We start from the raw sequence: 26932 nt of genomic DNA, 5'->3' as shown, positions 1-26932 counted from the left end.
ACCAAAATTTTTGGCCATGACTTTAGATGAGTTTCAATGGATCCTCTGCAGTGAATGGGTGCCGTCAGAATGAGAGCCCAAACAGCTGATAAAAACATCACAATAATCCACAAGTAATCCACACGACTTTAGTCCATCAGTCAACATACTGTGAATTGAAAAGCTATGTTTGTAAGTAACAAATAAAAAAAAATTAACTTCGAACCATTGCTTCCAGCTGAATATGAGGGGAAAATATGAGAAAAAGTCATCACATCTGAACCAGGAGCACAGATCAAGATCCATTTATAAGTGAAAAAAGTTATAAACCAATGTCGGTTGGTTTTGATGTGAGAGGGCAACAGGGAATAGACTTCTAATGAAGGACACTTTATTATGGATTATGGACTTTTTTTGGCCATAAGCAATGGTTAAAAGTTCAAACGTCTTGATGGGTTTTTTTATTTATTTATTACTAAAAAGCACGCAGCTTTTCACTTCACAAGATGATGGACTGAAGTCTTGTGGATTATTGTGATGTTTTTATCAGCTGTTTGGACTCTCATTCTGACGGCACCCATTCACTGCAGAGGATCCCCTGATGAGCAAGTGATGTGATGCTAAATGTCTCCAAATCTGAAACAAGTTCTTCTACATCTTGGATGGACTGAGGGTGAGTACATTTTCAGATAATTTGGGTAAGCTATACTTTTAAGACAAAATGAAACCTGAAAACATCAGCAATCAAAGTGAGAATAATAATAAATAATGGATCGTGTAAGGTTGGTTTCCATTTTAAAAAAAGGTAAATGTCTGTGAGTTTAGGATGCATTATTATTAAATGCATTAATGGATATGGACATTTATATCTATCTGTTTGATTAAGCTGATGTGAGATGGATGTTTGGGTGGATTTATTTTGCATGATTACAGCTACAGTGATGCTTTTGAAAACAATTTGCTTCAGAGCAATAACCATAATGGTCCTGGAAATTGTCAGAGCGTCATAAACATATTAAATGAAAAAAAAAAAAGACCAAATGCATGCAAAAATATTCAGCAGGTTTTTCTGCCTATATGCACATTGCTAATATCTGCACACCATTTACTCGCCCTCCTGTCAATTCCTGTTGTTTTTTTCTAGCTCCGCATGAAAGCATGCAGCTTTTGGCATATAATGACAGGTCATAGTGATCACAGCTGTCAAGTTCCAAAAAGGATAAAAAAACAAAACAAATACACATAAAAAATAACTCATACAGCATTGAACAAAACTTAAATTTTTGGGTGAACTTTTCCTTTAAATAACTTCAGTTTCTTGTAAGTTAGCTACAATTAAAAACAGATGCAACTGACATTTTGTAATACAACTGAGAATAAACTGTTATCATACAAAGAGGAGGTTTTTGCTTCAGTTTATCTCAATGCAAGCATAAATTAGTTCATGCGAAAATAAATCTCTTGTTAAACAGTGATTGCTTGAGATTTCACAAACTATGAAATCTCCTGTCATCCATAACAAAGATTCATGTTTTTGGCTAAAGAACCCCACACAGCTCCAGCTTCTAAGAAGGTCTTTCCCTGACATTTATACCAGATCATTGGGTTTCTTTATTTCACTCATGTGGTTAAATTCCCACATAGACCAAGAAAGAGGTCAGAGCAGAGGGTCACGTTACAATGACCTCAATAACTCTTGAAAGATCGCAAAAAGAAATTGGTTTTGAACATGTAGAGCTCACAGAAAACCTGCAGAAATCTTCAGAATAATGTCCACCGGGACCAGAGAAGAACATTTGAGAAGAACTGGACTTTGTTTGATTGTGGTGCGTTTAATTAAGCAACACTAGAGCTACTACAGTTTCAGAAAGACATTCTCAAACCAAAGTAGATGGAATGATTTCCACAATACATACTTATTATGTCACATAAGGCCAGTTCCTCTATGCAGAGCAAACTTGAAAGCAAGAAAACTGAAAGCAAGGTCACTGTCTTTACCTATAAGCTGAAAAAAGTGTGTAGGTGTGCAAAAACTCTCGGCTTTGATTGCCAGGTCTAATGGAGGTTCAACAGCGTCACATTAAACTCTAAAGTAATTTATTTGCACGCATATTAATCTTTTAACTTTAAATCAGTCTTTCAGCAATGGAGAGTAAATGAAGACGGATGCATTTTGAAAGTCACATCAAAACAGCTTGTCTAATTGATGTTATCCTAACCTGAACTGTTAAGCTATATAACTCAATATGAGCATATTGTTCAGTTTGGAGAGACATCTAACTAAAATGAGAAGCATTAAAGCGTCCTTTGTTTTATTTCAGATGTCATTTGTGATTGAGTTAATGAATTGGAAATGTATGACAGATGGTTAATAGAGTGAACTTGACATTGAGTTACAGTAATGCAGTTTGACCCATGTTACAAGACCACATATATCTGTCGACGTAATGCTGAGGAAAATTGCATGTTTATAGTTTATTGTCACCTATTAAGTATGCACAAACAATTAAAAGATGTGGCACTTTTCACATAAATTCACTTGATAGCACAAGATGATGGCAGCTTTGGGAGATCACAGCTTGAGTTTGTGACATTTATATGCTCTAATGCGGCAGCAGTGCTTTTAACAGTCCCTCGCTCCCCACTTGATGTTAGGACCAGCATCGTGACTTTGCCCAAGGGCACGTTGCCCTCTAAGACTGCCAGATAGGAAGATGCTCACTTCCCGTTTACTTCGTCATTATTCATCTTTATCAGATTGTTGTAAAAAGCTGGCAGCAATTAGAGTGTCTCAAAGCCAATAAACAAACATTCATGTTCTCCAGATGTAAATGCCTCTATTATAATGTAAAGCAATGCTCGGATCGCTATTGTGTAAACGGAAATCAGGTACTGCTCAACAAATGACTTAATTTCCATTTTAAGGGCAATGATTCTTTTTAGTTTCTATTCAGTCTTTCTGTCTATATGAACACATGGATCTGGAGGTAATATGATCTTGATTTAAATGTACGACCTCTGTAATATGATCTTGAGATATATATATATATATATATATATATATATAACTGCTTTAAGCATTGATACAAAAAAATTAATAACCAAATCATATTAAACTCATATCATATTAGACTGATTTCTGAAGGATCATGTGACACTGAAGTCTGGAGTAATGATGCTGAAAATTTGCTTTGCATCACAGGAATAAATTACGTTTGTCACGATACAGTGGAATGAAAGTATGAGCAAGATAATGAGCAATGCAAATAGTCTATAATAATCCACAACAGGGCAAACACAGGACAGCCAGGCAGGATCACAGGGACGTAGTAAACCGGACGACAAACAGTGAACTGAACACAACTTAAATAGGAGGACTGATGAGGGTAATTAATGACACACACCTGAAACCAATGACAATAATCAGATGGAGACAGAAACTAGGTCAAACAGAGCACATTAGGAAGACAACACAACAAACAATCCATGGGGTGTGACAATGTTCAAGTAGAAAACTGTTTTTAAATGTCACATTATTTCAAAATATTACTGTTTTACTGTATTTCTGATCAAATAAATGCAGCTTTGGTGAGCATAAGAGAACTATTTCGAAACATTTAGTTTACATTTAAATGTTTACTGCATCTGCTGCACTATAGTTGTGTGGTACAGCTTAAAGTTCTTCAATATACTTTTTTTTCTCTGTAGGGTCACCTTTACCTGAGCTATTTCAGACTTGTCTTTGCTATAGAAGAATAGGCATATTTAAAAATAGCCCGCTGTGCTACTGCACCTCCACACCTATATTTAAACTTTTGGCCAGAAGAGGACCTGAGAGGGTCAATTAATTTTAAAACCAGTTTGTGACCTTACAGACACTATGAACTGTATGTCCATTAAAAAGCTGCGCAACTATTTTTACATTAAATTCCAGGTGCATTCTGGGACATCCCATTCACAATGACCTATAAATCTGCCCATTGTGACTAAAGGAACATCTGACTGCTATCGTTCCGTGTTGTCTGTGTTATGCTGTTCAAAAGTCTTGTAGCGCAATTGTTAATCCATCATCCTGTGCAACCCAGCTTTTAGGTTCATAGCAATGCCACACACATGCGCGTCAGAGCTCAGGTGCAGATAAGGTTAAGTGCTCGGGGTGCAGGCCTTGCTCCGAAACCACCTCTTATCTGCCCAACCACCCCAAACACCCAGGCTGTGTTTTAGGAGACACACTGCTTCATAGATTAAATTGCTGTGGTTGGTCGATAGCTACAGATGGAGAATGTCAGATAATGCAGTGAGCTGTTGTGAGAGGAGCTGGCTCACGGGAACTCAGGTCTGCTCAAGAAAAAAAAAAAAAGCAACAACAGCACTGAGATAGTAGTGATACACCTGTGTTTGGAATCTCATGCCGTTGAATTCAATATTAATGAAAAAAGTTGCTTGGCAACTGCAATAGCATTCAGTTATGCTAATTACTGTGATTCTTATCTTACTTACCATTATCTTACCTAATCTTACTCATGTTATATTTACAAATAAAACTATAGGTATCTTTTAATACCTAGTAAAACTATTATACGTATCTTATTGCATATTGTAAGACAATATTAAAAAAAAATCAAAAAATATTTACACTGCTGTTTGTGATTAGTTTGGGATCAGTAAGATTTTTAATGTTTTTTAAAGAAGTTTCTTATGCTCATCAAGGCTGCATTTATTTGATCAAAAATACAGAAAAAAAAAACAGAAATTATGAAATATTATTGCAATTTAAAATAATGGTTTCTACTTTAATGCACTTTAAAATATAATTTATTCCTGTGATGCAAAGCTGAATTTTCAGTACTCATTACTCCTGTCTTTGTTGTCACTTCAGAAATCATTTTAATATGCTGATTTATTATCAGTGTTGGAAACCGTTGTGCTGCTTCTTCTAATTTATTGAGATACACCTGTGTATATATATATATATATATATATATATATATATATATATACTTTAGGTACTAGTATGTATTTTTAAAATACTAAAATGTACTAATATGTAACGCATATGTACCAATTTGGGGTAAAATGTAAAAATCTTTTCTCTGGTTTGCTATATATCATCTAAATGTTTTATTTATTATTGATTGCAATGCTTTAAATAAGCTGTACTCTGACAGTTATTCATGTTGCTGTCTGGTAAAACTATAGTATAATATATATTATAGTTATTTTATTTACATCCCTGCAGTCAGGACAGATTGATATTTGGCAGTGAACTTACAGTGAAACTTAAAATGACATTTAGATGCACCTGAAACATTAGAGGTCGTTTGCTATGTGAATATCTAAGTGTTTAGACTTAATACACTCATTGCATTATTCTTTAGATTGAAAATGAGTCATGTCCTATAAATCTACTTTCTGGCACAGTAAGAAGTAATTTTTGCATTTGAGCAATTAAGTAATACATCATACAGGAAATGGAACAAATAATAGCACTACCTAAACATTAATTCACACTGGGCCTTGTATTGTCTGTACTCAAATGCAGCAGACAGCAATACACATAGAATAAAGCCAGTTAATGTTTATCTGTTTATGTAATTCAAACAAAACACAACATATCAAACTTTAACCTCTGTGTAAAGTTTGTTTTTGACATTTATTTAAACCTATGGGTTATAAATTAACCTGGGAATACACTAAACCTCAGAGACTCCAGGCAAAGCCTTACAGTAACTCCCTGATGGCATGGCTTCTGGCTTTGTAAAAGTTGATTTTGTAACCTGAAAATTTGCTGAATGAATCAATATGACTAAACAGAGCTGGTATTGATGTCTCTGGATTGGAAAACAATGCTAAGACAGAATTTGCAAACAGGCTTATCTTGTGATGCATGCCATCAAACTTGCACGCCATGCGCAGAGAGTTTAGGACTAATCACATCAGTCCAGGGTTCAATTATGATGGTAACCAAGACGGCGGCCAAGGGGTGAACTCGCCTTGCACCCCAAAGCATTTGAAAACAGTCTGGTACATTAGGAGCAGAAATGGCTGCCTGGGAACTGTAAGATGGGACCCTGACTCAGCTAATGACATTATCAACAAGGCCAATTTTCTTTAAAGGAACAAAGGAAATAAGTTAATTCTGCCTGATCAGAGTCATTGTTGATGGATATAACTATTTATAGACTTATAAAGCCTGCAGTGTTCAACTAAACTTTATGTAACATGAAAAAAAAAGTATATTTATTTGATATATATTGTCAAATTGTAGATCAAATTGTTAAATAAGAATAATAATTACATTTAAAAATTCAAAGAAAAAAATATTACTTTAAACCAAATGGGAATAAAACGTCTTAATGAGTTTGCCGATAAGTGTGCTTAACATCGATTATGCTTAATTTATTTTCTTTTATGGAGGAACTATTGACAATTTTTTAGTATCTGTTGGAGCTTATTTGCTCCAGGATCTGATCTATACATTAGTCAATAAACCAATCAATATTTATATTTGTATATATTTGAATATATTTCAACATATTAAAAAACATAGGCATATAATATGCTATACGATAATTTTTGTATATCTTTGAAAATATAAATGCATTTTTTAAGATGCTCTATATGTTTCAATCCAAGAAAATATACTTAAACTTTACACTTAAAAGCCTGTTGCCCATAATTTGCATTAACATATAACACATTTAAATGTAAATCAGCAAGGAACAATACACGTGTGGGGGGGGGTGTATAAATACATCCATAAATTTCCATAAATGACCCATCAGAGCTTTCAGGGTGCAGATTAAATCCTCCTACAGTAGATTGTTTAAATGTTGGAAAAACACTTGATACAACTTCACTTAAAAAATAAATACATTACATTACAATGCATTCAGTTATGTTAATTTTTTACATGAAAGTTGCTGAACATCACAAGAAATAAATAATGTTGGATGATTTTTTTCTAATTATTATAGAGATTCTACTTAAGCTAATGTACTGACCTCATTACAGGTGTTGTGTACAGGTATTGCTGTCATAGTACTTGTTAAGCAATTCAAATATTTTAAAAAGGTTCATGGACCCCTGAAAATCATTACACAACAGGAGTCATTTAAAAGAGTTGGACATAACCAAGAAGGGTTTACTTCGTAACACAGCTGCCTTTCTCTATGGTCCTTTGTGAAAGAACAGGTCTGCTGGACTGTTTGAAGCCCCAGTGACTTGGAGAGAAAATAAAAGGAGATTTCACAGTAAATTAAGATAATAGCCAGAGCTGAATATGAAACATGACTGCACTAGAGCTGTTTGAACAGGTCAGGCGGTGACGTAAACCCGGTCGGATTTATTTACCCAAACTCAAAGCCTAATGGGTCAGATGTTAGAACAGAGCATGCCATGTTATATTAATGAAACTGCCTGCTAAAGAGACATTGCTGCGCATTTTAAGGACGGCACCGATTAAATACTCAGCTCACTGGGGGCTCCTAGTTTTATTCTAAATGCCAAATAAGTTATCAGACTGCATTGCCTAACCTGCTCTGTCTCGGTGCTGCTTGATATCTGTCAAGACGAATACTGACACACATCAGTCACGACTGAGCAGAACACTGACTGACAGCTGGAGAAGAATAAGATGCTTCTTTTGCAGAACAAAATTTGTTGTGCTTTAATCTTGTGTTGTTTAACAGGATCAGTTTTTTTATTCACATGCTCCAAGCACTATAATCCTAATTAAAAGCACTAAAAAAAGTGTTCAATAAACTTGAATTAATTGTGTGGAAAAGGTCTCCTCAATTTAATTAAATTCTTACATAACTAATAAACTAAACTGAAGTTCTCAGTAAATGTTAACATGCTAAATATAACTTTAGAAAATGCAATTAATGATGATTAATATGAATAATAATAATAATGTTATTAATATTACATTTTATAATTTCATAAAGCATGCAGTGTTCAACTAAAATTTAGAAAACATAAAAATCTAATACATAAATACATCCTACATATTATATTGTATTTTAAATATTATATAAATACATATATATTCCCAGATCTCCACCAAAAAAAGGCCAAAAAATATATATAATCTAAAATATGTTTCAAAATATATTTACATTAATTTATTTTCTACCAGTATATTTTCTGGGTCATTTTTTGTAAAAAAAAAAAAAAAATTTAATATATTTTAAAATATGTAAATGTTTTTATGTGTAAATGTACTTTTTAGAAGCATTTAAAAATTTATTTTGCCCTCTATATATTTCAGTCCACTGTCGATTTTCAATTGTCAACAAACAATCATTCAGAATAATTGTTTTGTTCTTTTACCAAATAAACAAGCTCCCCGTTACACTCGCACACATACTCTGGTCTGGAATTCAGCAAACATGGACAAGCACAGCATGAAAACAAAAAGATGTCCTAATGCTTTTGGCCTGTATGAAAGGCTGAAATTTGAGAACTGTTGTATCACTAGTTTTAAATTAATCAATGCAAGGGAAATACTGGATCAGCCCTCCGAGAATTAGACAATAACATCTAAAGTGAAATGCAGTTAGTGCAATTACACCCACATAACACATTTCCATAAAACCTTTTAAAACTTAAAACTTTTTTTTTTTTTTTTTTTTTGCAGTAGCACTCCAGGCACTGGATGGCAAAGTAAGTAAAAGCTTTTTAATGGGGTTGGGCACATATGTCAAAGCTTTACAGGATTCAAATGTTTCAAGTGTCTTCATGCATTACTGTCCATCTCCCTCAGGCTTTCTCTTCTCTTACATTTCTTTCAAACACAACACCATCACTACATCTAACATGATCTCGTATTTTTCTGTTTGTGAATGAATATATACGTATATAGCTCAGGGTAGTCATCAGTGAAGGGACTATGTGTGTTCTTGGTGCCATCAGCCAATCAGTGTTGCAGTGACATCATTTTTCTTGCGACTGTAGTGTCATTAGTCACATGTACTGTATGGAAGCCCGTTTCCGCCAATGAATTAAAAATAAAAAAAGGCAATTGCGACTTTTTATCTCACAATTCTGACTTTTTTTTTCTCGCAATTGCAAGTTTACATCTCAGAATTGCGTAATAAAAAACTTGCAATTCTTTTTTTTTCTGTAAAGTAAGAGCTGTAAAGTCTGTGACTTTTTCATTCTTATGATGTTTTGAAACAAACAGTCAATTAGAAGTATTTACAATAGGATTATTTATAATGGGATGCTACAATATTGAGGTTTGATCAATATCAATTCATTATGTTATGTTATGTTATGTTATATGATATGTTATGTGTTGTGTTGTTATGTTATGTTATGTGTTGTTATGTTATGTGTTGTAATGTTATGTGTTGTGTTGTTTTGTTATGTGTTGTTATGTGTTGGTATGTGATATGTGATGTTATGTTATGTGTTGTTATGTGATGTTATGTGTTGTTATGTTATGTGTTGTTATGTTTTGTTAGATTATGTGTTGTTATGTGATGTTATGTTATGTTATGTGATGTTGTGTTATGTTATGTGTTGTCATGTTATGTGTTGTGATGTTATGTGTTGTGATGTTATGTTATGTGTTGTTATGTGATGTTATGTTATGTGTTGTTATGTGTTGGTATGTGATGTTATGTGTTGTTATGTGTTGTTATGTTTTGTTATGTTATGTGTTGTTATGTGATGTTATGTTATGTTATGTGTTGTTATGTGATGTTATGTTATGTTGTGTTATGTTATGTGTTGTTATGTGTTGTCATGTTATGTGTTGTTATGTGTTGTGATGTTATGTTATGTTATGTGTTGTTATGTGTTATGTGATGTTATGTTATGTGTTGTTATGTGTTGGTATGTGATGTTATGTGATGTTATGTTATGTTATATTATGTTATGTTATATGTTGTTATGTTATGTTGTATTGATATATCTTCTGAAAATAAGTTAACAAACTTTTGCTTACAAGATATAAGCCAAGAATTGTATGAAACATTTATTCAGACATTGGATTAGGATATTGATTAGTTATTTTGCAATCTGAACTTCTACTTTAGCATCTCTTCATTCTCACCATAAGTACAGCAACAAAAGAAGTGTAAAATTTTACTGAAAGTCTCTTGAAATGAGAGAATCCTCTCCTAATGTTCCATGAAGCGAAGCTCTCTGAGGGGCATGAATGGTCGTTACAGAGTTTCTCTGGTGAATCTGTTAGTAATGGCTGGATGAAGGTTGGAAGGGACTCCAGGACTGTGTCTCTGGATTGTGGCCAGGGTGGGAGTAGAGCCAGCAGTCTCAATGACAGACACTAGGCCATCTGTTGAGCTCTCGTACACATGAGAAACTTCCACCAATGCTCGTCCTCAGGGTAAAAAAAAAAAAAAAGGCGACATGAGCACAAGTAGAAATGACAAAGGCAGTTACTTAAGTCGCCTTAGTTTCAGGCGTTATGATATAACCAGGCATGTCTGGTGACAACATAATCTCAAAATGGATTCAGACAGGGTGGAAACATTTAACTGGAGGCACTTTGAGGAGATCAGTTGACTGACTTCAGGTTACACCTGTATTGTAAGACAAGTCGCAAAGAAAAATAATACTAATTATATAAACAAAATGTAACATTGCTTAAGACATTGCTATCTTGACTCCAAGGGTTAATAAAAAGAATAGGCATATCATGTAAATACTAAATTATTAAAATAATAACAAGCTTAAAGATTTTTTTTTTTTTTAATGTAGAGAGCAAAATAAATTGAACCAAGCTAAATCAAAGTGCTTTTCAGACTTTATATTAAATTCCACTAATTATGTTGCAATTATTTTTAAAGTTGTTGTTTTTAAAGCAGTACTTTCCTTATTCCAGGCAGTAACACTCACAGAGGGGGTGAAACAGAGTTCATCCACTAATTTTGTCTTTGCCTTATTAAAAATAAAGGCTGTGAGTAATATTAGCTTTCAACAAAAATGCAGTTAATGCTTTACAACACATTGAATTAAATCATGTCTTATGTCCTTTGGTCATGATTAGGTAAGTGCAGAATGTCTGAATGTCTCACACAGAATGTCACTAATGCCTCATCTCGCTTCTCTCCGTGGCATCTGTCAGAAGTGCTTTTGTAATATTGGTGACCTCACCATTTCAACGTAAAAGTATCTGTAAAGTATGGAAGCCCTATATCTCGCAATTCTTAGTTTATATCTCACAATTCTGACTTTTTTCCATTTATTACGTTTATTCTGTGGCAGAAACGGGCTTTCATAACATAGGATCCTTGTTTGGAAAGCCATTTTGCTTAAAATTGAATACACAGCTATAATTAATAAACTATTGGGTATTAGAACACTGCATAATTTAAAATGACTTTACAAGCCATGTAGTTTAAGAAGTTTTATAGATGTTACACTACAAAGTCACACAGTACAAACAACATTATACAAACACATAAACCTATAACAAACGTGGCTGGCAAGCCAAACACTATAACATGGTATTACATTAAAATGTAAAAAAAAAAATTATAATAATAATAATCTCATTTCACACAAATCATATAATACTTGCTCTGATTTTTCCCCAGTTTGGCTAGTATATTATAGTATAGTATTGTATAGTGTAACAGTATGATATAACACTATTAAAGTTTTACATTAAGAAACATGAGAAACAGTGGCTTAATTAGCAGAAAATGTCTACAAATGCTACAAAATGTACATGGAGGGTTTCACTCATTCAGGTTGCTTAATGCATGTGCTTGTTTTCTGATCCTAGCACAATATGCCCTAAATTGATACAGTCACCATGAAAATCAGGCCTGTCATTTAGTGGAGTCAAAGCTATCATTATTAATTTAGCATTTAAAGCAAGCTAACAGCTTGGCTTTATAGAGTTGGCCTGTCATAGACTGAAAGCTGAGTTCCCAAATCTGTCAGTGCTAGTTTAGCCACAAAGCTGTTTGAGGCTTAAACCCATATTTTCCATCAAAGACCCCATTGTCACCAAGTTATGATGTCTTTTCCAGAGTCAAAGAACATTTATGCATGGATGGCAGCCTCACAGAAGAGCAGAATCAGGCGGTTTTCTTGGATGAAGGAAGTGACTGTGACTAACAGCCATCTGGATGCTGCTGTGTGGCGTGAAAGAAAGCTGAGGGGTCCGTTTGGTTTGTGTCTGTGAGACTGGCCATTCACACACTGATGCAGGATTTCTAAGATGAGAGAAATCTAAACGACATGCAGCGGTGGCTGATAGAGATAAAAAGGCTGCTTCAAAACCAAGTGAGGTGCCTGGATGTACTGCATAAAATAGCAAGAAGTTGCATACCTTTTAGGTATGTGCTATTTTGTCCTCACCCTCTTTTGTGTATTGCAATTAATGGAGTGCTTTGGTGAGGAATAGCCTATAAGCTTAAACGTATGTATTAAAAGAAGTACAAATTATGAAAAATTGACAAAATAAAATTTTCATGAAGAAGAAAATAAATGCATGGATGAATAGTTCACATTGAAACCAGCAACATGCATTAAAAAAACGTATTTTTTCATGCTTTAAATACTTTTCAGGCTGAATATATGTATACTTTCACTCAATTATAATGTCAATATTTATTTTATTATGTAGATATAAAATCATAGATGCTGTTTCTAGAAGAAAACAACTTAATTGTATTATTACATTATGCTTTAAGTATTACTTTTCAGGCTTAATATTTACATACTTTTACTCGATTATAATTCCAATATATAAACCATTATACAAACCATCAGACATACTGTATGCTGTGTATTAGAAGACACTATTCACCAAGAGAGGAAATAGAAGAGGAGTGTTCAGAAAGTTATAGCCGAGACAGAATATTATATCTTTTATAAAGCACTTTGATTTATTTTTTTCATTCCCATCTATGACAGATTTCACTTTACTCCCTTACATTTCCGTGGATCACTTTTTGGATAACCCAGTTTGGTTCATGCTTTTCTCATATAACAAAGAATAGGGTGAGTTGCCCTCTGATATAAAACATTTGGTCCCTCAGACCATATGGTTTGTGTATTCATAACAGTTTAGGTTTGGAAAAGTTGGAGAAGATTAAAACTGACTCAGGAGAGTTCAAAGTCATTGACCTTGGAGAAAATAATGTCTTGGAGTGCATTTACTGATTTACTTAGTCACTTCTATCAAACCTCATTGTGTAAGAAGTTTGAATGATTATATATGCACCATGTATTTCAATGAAACTGGACTTGAGTTTGAGTCAGTTCAAAGTCAGATCAAGGCCTTTGTTGCTACAAATCCAAACAAGTTGAATGTACTCAATTTAAATTCAATTATGTCATCTCTCAAAAACTTGTGGAATCAAGTTCAGAATAATTTCATTAAAGTTAACAAGCTACAAGTAATCTGAACTCTGAATTTGAAATAGTATTGCTTCAGTTCAGTTCAGTTCAGCTGTTATAGTTGAAATAATATGATAATTATTATGACATATACTTATTTCAGTAACATAGTTGGCCAGCAGGTGGTGACAGGTGTCTGTTTTTATCGGTGAGTCTCTTGAATCATTCATTGAACCGACTTGTTCAAAAGCACAGATCAGGGGCGTAGATTACGCGGTTGAACAGTAAGATTTTTTATGTTTTTTAAAGAAGTCTCTTCTGTTCACCAAGCTTGCATTTATTTGATCCAAAGTACAGCAAAACAGTAAAATTTTGAAATATTTTTACTAGGCTATTTCAAATAACTGTTTTCTATTTGAATATATTTTAAAGTGTAATTTATAGTGATTTCAAAGCTAAATTTTTAGCATCATTACTCCAGTCACACTATCCTTCAGAAATCATTCTGATATTCTGATTTGCTGCTCAAAAAACATTTAAAAGATTTCAGGTTTCTTGAGCAGCAAATCAGCATATTAGACTGATTTCTGAAGCATGTGACACTGAAGACTGGAGTAATGATGCTGAAAATTCAGCTTTGATCACAGCAATCATTTTAAAATATATTCAAATAGAAAGCAGTTATTTTAAATTGTAAAAATATTTCACAGCATTACTGCTTTTGCTGTACTTTGGATCAAATAAATGCAGGCTTGGTGAGCAGAAGAGACTTCTTAAAAACATTAAAAATCTTACTGTTCAAAAACTGTTGACTGGTAGGTTATATAGATTACAGAAATGTTATATTCTAATGTTTTATATATATATATATATATATATATATATACTGTATGTATATATATATATTTTTTTTTTTCGTATATATATAACATTTCTGTCCCCCTCACTTCTGAAATGATGGCTACGCCCCTGGCACAGATTCATTCAGTAATGTTATCATTCATCACTCACTCAAACAATTAATTCTAATTGACTGAGTTAACAAGTGACTGTCTTAATGATTAAGTCAATTAATTATTTACTCATCTGATTCATTCAGTTACACTGGTTTAATTAAGTGCGCAAATGAATCTTTATTTTTCCAAATAGTTAAACATTTTTGCACATCAGTAAGAAATTCTTTAAAATAACAACAGTTTCCTTAACCTCCTTGCAAATATTAATAAGAAACCTTTTTTTACCCTTAAGTTTACCCGAATGAAGATCACGAAGACATTTTCTGATCTCAGAGCATAACATGCTTTCCTCTCATTTCCAAACATGACTTAACAGAGTGTTAACAAAGGAATAAATCCTACTTCCTGTACAATGAGCAATGCATTGAGCACCAGACCATGGATGACTGCTCTTCTGAACTTTTGCCAGCCTCCTTATTCATTCATATCCCCATTACTTTTGTGCAGAATTAAAAGACCGTATGGGGTAATTTTGGGCCAATTTGTCCAGGCCTCGATTTTCTTGCAAAAACTATTTTTATTTGTAACTACTCCCTTTTGTACAAAGAAGAAGAGCACATGTGAAACACTGAGAAGGAATGGGACAGAAAAACTGATTTCAATTCTCAGTGACCCTCAGCCACTATGTAAAATGTTGATTCATTTACACGTCATCGAAAGATAAAAGCATTAATTTCCTACTCAAAAGACACAGTAAACCTAGATGCTTTTAGTCTGCAATGGCAAACTGTCTTTTGATCTGTGTGGCCTGTATTGGCTGCCAAGGTCCTTTCTTGGCCTCTTGCATTACGCTTGTCAATCACAGAGAGCCGCAGGCTATCTAAGCTTCGACTTCCTTCACATTTTCTTGAATAGGGAGCATTTGAAGTCTGTAGAAATTGGCATATGGATCCACCAAACCACTGCGGTGACAATCACAAGGCCCTTTCTCTCTATTCCTCAGCCTGACGACTTTATGGACAAAGCGGTCTCATTCAGCTCATAACTGTACCTTAAAAGGTCCATAAAGATTGCTTTCTGACACTGTAATCATGCTTCTCATCGCACAAATCAATACTGTAACCAGCCGGAGATGTGGCTGTTTTAGCACTCGCAGTCCCAGGCCACTTAACATTCTGCACAGACGTGTGGCTACATTATGCTCCCTTATAACTGACAAAATTAATTCCTAGAATTATCACCTTACCTCAAATCAAATTTACTGTCAGTCAGTAGACAACTGGATCACTGGAAGGAAAAAAGGCCATTTCTTTATTTAATTTTTTTTAAAGGGGTCATAGGATGCTCATTTTCCACAAGTTGATATGATTCTTTAGGGTCTTAATGAAAAGTCTATAACATACTTTGGTTAAAATTTCTCAATGGTAGTGTAAAACAACACCCTTTTTACCCTGTCAAAAACAGCTCTTTTCAGAGCAAGCCGTTTTGTTGCATGCCGCTTTAAATGCAAATGAGCTCTGCTGACCCCACCCCTCTCTTCCGAGTCGCTCTCTGAGAGACGGTAAACTTTAGCCCCATTCATCGTGAAACTTGCTAAATAGCACGTTATTAGGAAAGGCGATTTGCAAAGATTCATAAAAAAAAAAACTTATACGTAAAAACGTAGCCACTGCGTCTTCAGCGGCTTAGATGTCGGGAGTAAACGACGACTGCTATATTCATTACTACATCCAACAACAAAGCACCTCAATCACTTAGGAGTCATTCTTGTCTACATCTGCTCCGGCGTCGAAACAATGGCGGACTGATGACAGCTCACTCGGGGCAGGTCTAAGGTAAGACACCAGTCCAGTCTGTGCTGAAACGCTAACGCACTGTCAATTAACTATAGTGGGAGGGGCCTTTCATCCGTGTGACGTCACACAGACAAGAAGCTGAGAACGGCTTGATTTGAGAAAGGGGTAAAGATTTTAGTAGATTAAAAAAAACACTGGGTGGATTTTTATCATTATAGGGTGGTTGTGTACACACACTGCCAACACACGTTTCAGTTCAAACAACTTGTAAAAGTGCATGTCGCATCCGATGACCCCTTTAAGCAAGAATATATTATTGTTTGATATTTGCTTGTGTAGGTGGAAGTGTTCATGTACAGAAATGATTCCACCACCATCAGTCAAAACACAATATTGTATTGTACTTAAACCTACATTCTGAGCCAGCATGCATAAACAGATTTTAATGACTCTGTGTGACTCATTTGGCTCAGCTAGCTGTCCTGGTAATTGCCAGTATCGTGATATGTGCACTTTATTGTGCACTTTGGTGAGAAAGTAAGTAGTTTGAACATAACAGTTAGGCCTACATTGACTTTTATTTTTGAAGTTTAAGAATTCAGTTTAGACACTGAGGACCTGAAGTTTGTGATCCACACTTTATCTCATATTCATGTTATGATTTAACATCGTATGCAACGTTAACTTCGTATTCATGTTAAAGGGGTCATATGATGCGATTTCAAGTTTTCCTTTCTCTTTGGAGTGTTACAAGCTGATTGTGCATAGATAAGATCCCTGAAGTTGCAGATGAGATATTCTTTATCAAAGTTAAGACTCTGCCACGCCCCACCAAATACACAAAATAATGATCTTTAAAAAAGCATCATATGACCCCTTTAACTTGCTGCTTATGCATTTACATGACCATTTAAACCATATAAACATTCTTGTATAAAAGGCTCCTGGAGAAAGGAAGTTTTTTTTATTGAGGGACTCCTATTTGATAGTTTGTTGAGCGCATTTCCAGGTGCATCCAGTAGGAGGCATTATTGTACAAGTTTTCTGCCTGTTGCCTCATTGTGTTATTACTGAGAGAACGGCAGCTGCGCACTTAGTTTTCCTGCCTATTATTTGGATGTTTGTTGGCGTTTGGTGTTTCAAAGTGTTAGTTCATGACCATAAAGTAAGTTTCTTCAATTTCCATATGTTGTTAAATGTGTTTGAACTTTGTAGTTTACACTGGCATGTACGGACATGTAACGATTCACGTGTGATCGTTCGATAGATAAACAAGATATGCTATGTAATTTCTGCGAAATACAGAGTTAGATGTTACAGTTTACATAGTAATCGGTCTGTAATCAGTCAAGTTTTGATAATGTGGAAGGATTAACCAGTATTACTGCCTTTCTGATGTTATTTGGGAATTAATGCACGGTTTGTTAATGCACCTGGATTTATTAATATATATTAATACTGAAATAATTTTATGGGACCAGACCAATGGTTATATCGTCTCCAATTGCATCCTCTGCATACTGAAACTTCAGCTGTTGTTTAGATTATATTGAAAATGTTAGTATTCTTGATTAGGAAGTGCCTGATTTATGTGTGAACATGTACCTGTTTACTTATACTGTTATGTTTTGTTATTTTTAGACTAATATTCAATACACTTTGGAAAGAAGCTCCAGTCTCCTCATTCTTTGTGTCCTGACCGACACACCAGGAGTGTATACTGCTGATAGTTAGAACCAGAGCCTAGCAGTCTTATTTCCTCTCCAACAATTCTCCAGCAGAAACTTATCAGTTTTTGTATAATGAGGAAAATCTTATTAAATAAATCTGCTTTTTCAAGCTTTTAAAATGGCCTTGTGGTCTCTGACACCCCAAACAGAGCAAGACAGTTAAAGCTCTGAAAATCAATTAAAATGGCTTTCAAAAGCATGACTGCTTTGTAAACTTGATTTCTTTCATTCTTGCTGTTGTATAATAATTGTAATTTTTCTGCCTGACTTTCCATAGGATTCTGCAATCACCTTTGCAGCTGTTGCCTGGAGATATCTTATCTCCAAAAGACCAACACTTCAAACCATAATCCTCACCGGCTGACACCCTCTTGACACCCAATGCAGCCACCTATTGTATGTGAATGAAAGCTTCCTGCATGTCGAATCTGATCATTTCTCACATGCCCACACGTGTGTACTCCTCACACAAGCTCACACACGGCTTTGGATGGCTTTGTAAAGTCCCAGACCGCCGACAACAGTTTAAAAAGAGGATACAAAATACAAAAGGTGAGGAAATTGATGTTTAGATTCTTTTTTTCTTAAAAGAAAAGCCAGTCCCTTCATCGTATAGCTTTTCAAGACATCAGAGACGGCAATCTCTGTGAAGCTAAAAAAGAGACTTTAAAAAGAAATGCATTTAGTGAAACCAACAACCATCATTTGCATTTGAAAGGCAGCGTTTGAGAGAGTAAAGGTGATTTTCCCTCCTCCTTTCATTTGAATATATGGCCAAAGGGGATAAATATTCTATGTTGGTACAATAATATGAGGAAAAAACGCTACGCACTTTGTGTCACTCACACATCTGACAGGTGGAGGCAGCAGGCAGACAAGCTCTAAAGATCTCCCTCTACAGCATAATTTGATACATCAAAGCCTGAATGTATGCCAAAATATATTTTTGTTGCCGAGCATTACTTTTATTTAGTCTGGCCCCAGAATTAAACCGTCTTTTTGCTTTTAACATGAAGAACCACAGGTGAAACTGAACAAGCTATGCCAAACAGAAAGGGCAAGTGCTGGCAAAGTTAAAAGATTTGCAATAGAATTTTGAATTTGTCACCACTGTACAGAATGTAGTTTTCAGTTTATCCATGGAGCACAAAAAGAGATTTAGGAAATCTGAAAAGTATTGAACACCTGAAAAAAGGAGAACCACCATTTTGTTCCTGAGAGATGTATTGTACGCTGCTTTGGATTAAACTTTTTGCTAAGAGACAAATATACAGTGATTAAAATCAGATCAAAACAAGGAAATGCTTTCTAGTATACATGTACTGTAATTGTTTGTGATCTCCAGATTTGCAATTATTATTTTTATATGGTCATAGGTGAGAAAAGCAGTTTATTCTGTGAATATATTACATATATAAGTATATATTACATATAGAAGTGAATATAGGCTATAAGTTGGCTCTTTTAGTTGATCTGTGTTTTCCCAGATGAAATATATAATGTTTGTTTGCTATGAAAAGATTACATTCAAATAATTAAACACATAATAAAATAAAATAATTTAAAAAACACATTTTATGATTTTCATAATGATTTAAAGAAAAAAGGATGAAATGCAGAAATCAGAGAGAAAGATATGAAGCACGAATAGCTCAATGTTTAGATGAAAGGAAATGGCCCAGTTTTATAAATGACACAAATATGGATTTATGGACAAAAAAAAAGTCAATGTGAACTGGTAACACTTTAGTATAGGGACCAATTATCACTATTAACTAGTTGCTTATTAGCTACAATATTGGCTGTTTATTAGTACTTATAAATCACATATTCTGCATGACCATATTCAACATCCCTAATCCTACCCAATACCTAAACTTAACAACTGCTTTATTAACTATTAATAACTATCCCTTTAAGAGACTAAAAAGACGTAAGAGAACGGAGCTCTGTTTAGTTCAGCCTCCTCAAGATTTCTAATAGGCTATTTGTGAAACTGATTGCCGTTTTGCAAGCAACCCTTACCCTGAACCCTGTTTCCATCTGCTCTCCCCACAGTTGGAGCTGCATTCTTCACTGACAATCTTATCTGTCTTTTACTTTCTTACTGGTCTCATCCTGTTCTAGTGGGTGGCAAAACAGCAGTGATAAGGTACAAACTGGGTTCTGAACAAACTGAGCTTAGGGTTCTGAACACCTTGAATTCTTGAATTACCAACCACTAGATAGATAGATAGATAGATATATAGATAGATAGATAGATAGATAGACTTTGGTTTCACAAGTTGTCTGTAATGTGTTCCAAACGTCACTATAAACCGCATCTCTCTCCTGATGAATCAACTTAATTACTGAAAGGAAGTGGTCACTTTAAAATAGCTAGTTGTAATGTTTAGTAAACTTTAAACAGCAGCCCCCATAAGCTTCTGGCTGAGCTGCTTCTATTTCTTCCACAAAAGCAATGGTTTTGTGGATGTTTTAGAGAGATTCACACAGTACAGCAGCACAGAGGGAAGTGAAGCAGTCATCATTATCCAGCGATGAGCTGGTGCGGATGACCTTTTAAATATGTGCAGGCGGAGATTAATTCATATGTCAGGGAAACCAAAGGAGGGTTTCGAAACCTCAAGCTAGATTACACAGACATGTGTGAAGGTGAATGTCTCGTGTTGTGCTGAGCTTCTTTTTCAAAGTAAAATATATGAATATCAACCAGAAGCAAAATGAATAGCTTATATTTGATGATAGTGCTACATATTTCCATCAATAACAGACTGTAGTCATGGACTTCCTCAAGCATCATACACCATCCAGGATTAAATACAGAGAATAAAATAGAGAATTCCTTTTAAATTCAATTTCATTTCATTTATGAATGAATGAATGAATGAATGCAAAAATCTACTATCTTTTACTCACTTCATTCCAAATGCATGACTTTCTTTCTTCTGCGGAATTCAAAAGAAGACTGGAGCAGCACTGAACCACATTGACTTTCATTGTAAGTAAGTAAAGAAAGAAAGAAAGAAAGAAATTTTATTTTGTGTTTTTTTATTGTTTTTTATTTGATTTTATTTATTTATGTATTTGGGGGGGGGGGTGAACTGTCCCTTTAGAATGTAGTTTTTATTAGTGTATTTTAGTATCTTTTTTCCATTAATGTTACTCACAACATATGAAGTATTTCCAAAAACATTACAAGACATCAATAACCATTTTTGAAAAGCTGAATATCGAAATTTGGATTTTGATGGAGTAGAAGCAGAGCGAACAGCGTTGTTACCTTTTATTAATAAAAGGAATACATTTTTCAATAAATTACCTTTCATTTTATGGACAATGGTGGAAAAACGCATTTCCAGAATGCTCTAACTTACCCAAAATGGTTATAATCAACATGAAGAGGACTTAAAAGATGTTAACATAAACAGAACACACAAGAATGATGTTTTTGCCCATTTTTGATTGTAAAACTAACAGAGTTATTACTCTCTTGTGTGACTATTTTGAATTTATTTTAATCGCAATTCAGTAAATCCTTTATGTAATTTCAAATCAATTTCCAATTCAACTTCCTGTGTGACCAATTCAACTTAAACTCCAACTCGTGAAGGAAAAAGCAGCCAATTCAAGGCTAACAACTGCAGTCATTATTTTCCACATCTGTGCTTTTTTTTCTGAGAAGAGACTCTCTGAAGTGGACCTAAATCCACTTCAAACAGGCCTTATTCCAACACAAGCACACATTATCACACACACATTTCTCCTCCAAACACAAGACATCACTGTAATCGTGTTCTGTTCCTTCCTTTCTTTCTGTGTATTCATGTGTGCCCACTATGTCGACTTGAATGAAGACCATGTTCCTTTCCATCTGACCCTTTCAGCCTTTACCTAACAGAGACGTGCCCCCCTGCAAAGCCTATACACAGGTGTTCCCACTGAACTGTGCCCTGGGACGTGAGCGAAGACCACCGAGCAGCGAGGCGGCAACTGAATGGCCACAACAGCATACCTTCTACGTGACTGAGCATATTGTTTTGTGTTTATATTCCATATCTATCTTAGGACCTACTGTGCCATTGCTTCTGCTCCTCCTGCTTTTCATAAACGTTCCAGATTGAAAAGTCAGTCCCTTTGAATTTTCTGTGATTTCTGCACCATTCCTAAATCTGCTCTCACATCAGTGTGTGAAATGTTTTAAAGGTATAGTTGGTATCATTTACTCACCCTCGTTTCATTCTGATGCCGTATTATCATTTTCTTTCCTCTGTGAAATACAAAAGGAAACGCTATAGGCTGAATGTCTGCGCTGCTAATTTCCATGTGATGACAGGGGATGATGATTTTTGCTGCCAAGATCCAAACACACAAAAGAACAGCATGATAGTATCATAAAAATCCATATGAATTCTTTGTGCAAAACAAAAATGTAATCAAAAATTTTAAAACCGAAAATGTAAGTGATTTTTTTATTGATAATCTTCCCCTCAGTGATAATTATGAAATTTTCTTTAAATATTTTTAAACTTGGTCATGTGGCATGCTAGAACCTAAGGTGCTTGACATCAAACCTGGTTTAACAAGACTGTTTTGAATGTATTTTCTTTTTACTACTTTTATGACTACTTTATTTACTACTTCTTTGTCCTTTTTGGAGCTTTGTAGTAAAACTCACCAGTATGCAAATCACTCTACATTTCATGTGATTAATTTTGAATGTATTTTGCAAATGTACTATTCGTTTTCTTTATTTTAGTATTATTTATAAACGATTATAGATTTGTTATTTAGCTTTTATTTCTATTTTAATTTTAGTTAACATTTTTGTAATTTGTATAAAGTTTCTTAGTTTTTTCTATTTCTATTTAGCTTTGATTTATTTTTATTTCCGTTTTAGTCCTTTTTAAACGTATTTAAACTTATTTTGGTTAGTTGGCAAGGCAACATTTCTAATATTCGAGTTTTCCATCTAATGTATGTATATTTTATTTCAGTTCAAATAACAATTTCAATAGCTTTAGTTTAACAGCAACAATACTTATTTCTTTATTTGCAACGCATTTTTACTGAAGACACCTTTAAGTGCACATTTAAGTAAGTTAGTAAAATAAATAAATACATTTAAGTAAATAATTTAATAAAATGTCTCTATACTTCAACACCTGCTAAAATGTATCTGAGCCATCTGCATTTTAACATGAGCTGTTCACAACATGTTTTTCAGAGACGTTTATTGGTCATTTGGAGGTATGAGTAATAATCATTTATCTGTATTATACATTGTAAGAAAGTATATAGTAAAAATGGAAAACTGTACTGGTAATTTTCTACAAGGTAGTTAGTATCCGTTAAGTTTACAGACATTTCCTTTAACCCTAAAACACAGAGTAACACACCTGTGAAAAATTGTCACATTAACACACTGTACTGGGCCATATTTTGAAAGGCTTTGCTTAGAGTGTAGAAGTGTTCGTGTCAGTCTCGCATGAAATCAAAGCTCTACTTCTTTCTTGCTTGACCTACACTTAACAGAGGGCTTTGTTGGCATAAATCCTTTCAGAGAAATTTGTATCACAGGCTTGTGATAAAACAAGACAATTTCCACTATCGCCTCCTTACAGCGGTCAAAGCGTGCACCTGTGTCCTTTTTTCTTGTTTCCATCTGGGTCTATTCACAGAGGGGAGAAAATGCCTTTTTAATGACTGACTCACTCCTGTATGTCATACGGGTCAAGGATACTGCGGGTATACACAGCAGCACTTGCTTCACGCTGCATTGTTCCTTAAATGAATCTCGACGGCTTTTAATCAGAGATGCCAATCACTTCAAATTCTGAACACTGGTTACAACTCACAGTTAACAATGATGTGATTATTCCAGCTCTATTGTCCCCCCAAAACAAGTTTCTTGTGTTGGGAGCCTGATAGCTTAGCTGTATGAAACCATAATTAACCTACTGCTGCAGGATCACGTTGTAAATCTTGCTGAAACTGAACTTACTGCATGGAATTCAGTTTCAGATTTGTTCTCCTCAGGTTGCTTGGCAATTGTTTTTAAACACTTTTTATTAGTGGATTATGGCCACGTCATCACCAAAATTTGCTATTATTTCTACATTTTTTCCAGATATTCTGCCAGTACTCTAAAATAAAAAAGGCAGAAACCTTCTCTGATCAAAAATCTATTTTAACTTCTGAAACTTTCAGGAGTATTTTTTCTAACCAACTGAATTCAATCAAATGGTTCAGTTATTTCAACTGAATCAATGCTAAGAATTGGAAGAATTACATCTGTTAATTATAAAACCAATATCAAATAAAGAAGTATATAAGATATAATAACTCAGTAATGCATTTTAAAGGAATTGTTCACCCAAAAATGAACATTTGGTGAAAATGTACTCACCCTCAAGCCATCCAAGATGTAGATGAGGTTTTCCAGTGTTAATTAGGTTTTTTTTTTTTGCATCTAAATAGATTTGGAGCAATTTGGCATTACATCACTTGCTTGCCGATGGATCCTCTGCAGTGAATGGGTGCCGTCAGAATAAGAGTCCAAACAGCTGATAAAAACATCACATCAATCCAAAAGTAATCCACACGAATCCAGTCCATCTATAACATCTTGTGAAGCTAAAATCTGCAAATCGGCACCCATGCACTGCAGAGGATCCACGGATGCAAATGATGTAATGCTAAATTTAGCTAAATCTAAAAAAAAAAAAAAAAAAGCAAACTATTCCTTTAAATATTTGGCCTATAACTGGTGTAATGTTAGATTATACAGCTACTGTCATGATTTATATTTATGCTATCACTGCTTCAGGGATTAGAGTTTTGGGGATTTTTTTCCAGTTGTTTTTCATCAAAAAACACATCAGCTACACATTCAGCAACCTCTGAGACACTGAATACAGATATCTGACAGCTAAAGGTCACTACAATGTCTGTGCTAAAGAAATATTAAACCCAGAGAAAAGGCCTAGAATAGAATATCATGAAATCTTATGAAATATGACAAACATCAAACAGTACAAAGACATTGTTTGAACTATCTGAGACATTTTTCCCAGAGTTCTGGTTAATGTCACTCCCTGGCATCTTCCCAATTCAGCTTCATTATTTCACAGTGAATGACAAATATATTATAACAATTCATTTCAGACATGCTGCCAGTCTGTGTATCAGTGATGGGTGGTTTTAAATGACTCTTTCTGCAGGTTTCATTGGCAAAAAGGGATTCATTTTATGAGTGAGTTGCTTCATTCGTTTACTCAGTTGAGTCATTAAAAAATGACTTATTAAGGAACAAAACAAACTACTACTATCTTTCTGGATCATTTTTATCAAAACGTTGATTCATTCATTCATTTGAATGAAATAAGGGACTGTCTATTCACACGATATTCACTACATTTACATAACCAGTTGGCAATAAATAAATGAATAAAACCCTTTCAGCTCAATTATTTGTCATGTTAGAGACGCACACCATGCGCTGACATGCCAACCTTTGAGACATGAATATTTGATGCTGTAACTATCTATTGATTTAGTGAATAGTCACGTTTTCCTTCTTGACTAAAATAAACATCACATCACTTCATGTGTAACAGCACTACTGCAGTTCTCTCTTTTGCCCTTGAGTAAGGCACTTAAGACCAGGCTGCTCAAGGGGAAGACTGTCCCTGCAAGTAACGTACCATAAGTCCGTTTAAATGAAAAGCATCTGGAACTAACTTCCTCTGTTTGTGAGTCCGGTTCGGATGGATGATGTTTAAAACAGGGGTCAATACATCTTCGAGAGACTTGGGATTTTATCTCTGCCCCTGCATCATTTGTTCCTGGCGCAAGGGCAGAGATTATATACAGTGCATCCGGAAAATATTCACAGCGCTTCACTTTTTCCACATTTTGTTATGTTACAGCCTTATTCCAAAATGGATTAAATTCATTATTTTCCTCAAAACTCTACAAACAATACCCCATAATGACAACATGAAAGAAGTTTGTTTGAAATCTTTGCAAATTTATTTAAAAAAAAAAACGGGGGAAAAAAACACGTACATAATTATTCTCAGCCTTTGCCATGACACTCAAAATTGAGCTCAAGTGCATCTGTTTCCACTGATCATCCTTGAGATGTTTCTACAACTTGACTGGAGTCCACCTGTGGTAAATTCAGTTGATTGGACATGATTTGGAAAGGCACACACCTGTCTATATAAGGTCCCACAGTTAACAGTGCATATCAGAGCAAAAACCAAGCCCTGAGGTCAAAAAAACTGCCTGTAGAGCTCAGAAACAGGATTGTGTCAAGGCACAGATCTGGGGAAGAGTTGAAGGTTCACAGAAGCATGTAGCCTCCATGATCCATAATGGAAGATGTTTGGAACAACCAGGACTCTTCCTAGAGCTGTCCTCCTGGCCAAACTGAGCAATTGATGGAGAAGGGCCTTGGTTAGAGTGGTGACCAAGAACCTGATGGTCACTCTAGTTGAGCTCCATGATCATATAGCAGATGGGAGAAACCTAGAGAAGGACAAACATCACTGCAACACTCCACCAATCCGGTCTTTATGGTGATGTGGCCAAACTCAATCCTCTCCTCGGAGGAGGAGGAGTAGTAGCTTTTATAATAATAGTGAAGTCATTGGAAATATTACACAATTACAAACACCATTGGGCCTTTGTGTAGATTTTGGCTCTGAATTTTGTTAATTTTAAGAAAGAAAGAAAGAAACAAACTGCTATATGATATAGGTCAATCTATATGTCTGCCTACCTGTGTGTGTGTGTGTGTGTTTGTGTGTATATATATATATATATATATATATTACTGTCAAATGATTAATCGTGATTAATCACATCCAAAATAAAAGTTTTTGTTTGCATAATACATGTGTGCTTTGTATATTTATTATGCATATATAAGTACACATGCATGTATATATTTCAGAAAAATATGTTAATATATTAAATATATGTATTTATTTATAATATAAAATATATGAATATAAATACAGACATGTAAATACATGTAAATATTTTCAAAATATATACTGTATGTGTGTGTATTTATTTGTACATTGTAAATATACATAGAACACACATATATTATGCAAACAAAAACTTTTATTTT

This window comes from Sinocyclocheilus rhinocerous, unplaced genomic scaffold (genome assembly GCF_001515625.1).
Source record: "Sinocyclocheilus rhinocerous isolate Xijiao unplaced genomic scaffold, SAMN03320098_v1.1 scaffold705, whole genome shotgun sequence".
In the NCBI taxonomy this organism is placed as follows: domain Eukaryota; kingdom Metazoa; phylum Chordata; class Actinopteri; order Cypriniformes; family Cyprinidae; genus Sinocyclocheilus; species Sinocyclocheilus rhinocerous.
This window is presented reverse-complemented; position numbering follows the sequence as displayed.